Source organism: Thermobia domestica, chromosome 11, assembly GCF_964235325.1.
Source record: "Thermobia domestica chromosome 11, izTheDome1.hap1.1, whole genome shotgun sequence".
NCBI lineage: Eukaryota > Metazoa > Arthropoda > Insecta > Zygentoma > Lepismatidae > Thermobia > Thermobia domestica.
In genome coordinates this window covers 231,409,063-231,410,376 of record NC_137464.1, presented here as the reverse complement: position 1 = coordinate 231,410,376, position 1,314 = coordinate 231,409,063, and positions in this window count along the sequence as shown.

The following is a 1,314-nucleotide window of genomic DNA, read 5'->3' as shown; positions in this document are numbered from 1 at the left end:
TTTCTCTATGTCACTTGCCTCCGCTAACTCCAGTAGCGTCCATCGTCTGTCTTCATCCAGGAGCTGCTCGATGACGGCACGTGCCACGTCGGTCCGCACACTAACAGGTCGTACCGAACGCTGCTCATCACTCTGACACACGTCATTGCTGAAACTTTTCTACCCACCATGCTACTGTCCGGTATGGTAGGGCATTATTCCGAAGCACTTCCACTAATTCACTGTGACATTCCATCGCATTTCAGCCTCGGAGAACGGTTATTTTGATGTAAGCGCGATGCTCAACACCGGTTACTTCCATCTCGCACGACACTCACCAACTGACTGATTTCACAGGGCTCGCTGTGCTACCAGCTATCACAGAGCCATCTGTTGTTCTGCATACACACTATGTCTGCAGAACTTTCACACGACACATAGAAGTTTGTGATCCGCTCACATATCTGCAAGAAAAAAATAGTTGCCATGACTTTTGCCCCAACCCTCGTATATATGTCCAATTTCGATGTATGACGATGAACGGATGCAATAACTTATGATTACAATTTAGTTTATACTAAGTACATATACAGGGGTTGGACAAAAAATCTAAAACGTTTGCAAAAGTTTGAAAATCATATCTAGTATGGTGTAGGTCATTCACCTTCGTCCAAAACAGCTTGGTTCCGACGTGGAATGGACGTACACAGCTCCTGAATCGTAGTATGTGGAATTTTGTACCATTGTTCCTTCAAAACATGCTCCAGTTCCTTAAGGGATGCTGATGGAGGATAATGTGACCGAACACGGCTTTCTAACTCAGACCACAATGGCTCAATGATGTTCAGATCTGGTGATTGTCGGACCCAATGGAGGTGTGATAGCTCCTGGTCATGCTCCTCAAACCATGATTTCACCGTTTTTGCAGCCTGAGAGGGTGCCAAATCATCTTAGTAGATGCCATCATCATCAGGGAATAATATTTGTGCCATGTTTAGAATCTGGTTCCCCAAGATGGCCTCATACGTCTTAGCATTCATCATTTTATGCAGGGCTATGATGGGACCTGCAGAAAACCACGATATCACTGCCCATACTGTAACAGAACCACCCCCATGCTTTACAGTTGGGAGCAGACAGTCTGTATCATAGACCTGCGACGGTGTTCTCCATACGAAGACACGACCGGTTGTTGGAAACAAGGTGAAGATCGATTCATCAGACCACATTACGTGTTTCCACTGCTCATGAGTCCACGCCTGTGGTCCTTGGACCACTGGATACGCCTCTTCGCATTTACTGCTGTGACCAGGGGTTTGGCGATAACGGCCCTGC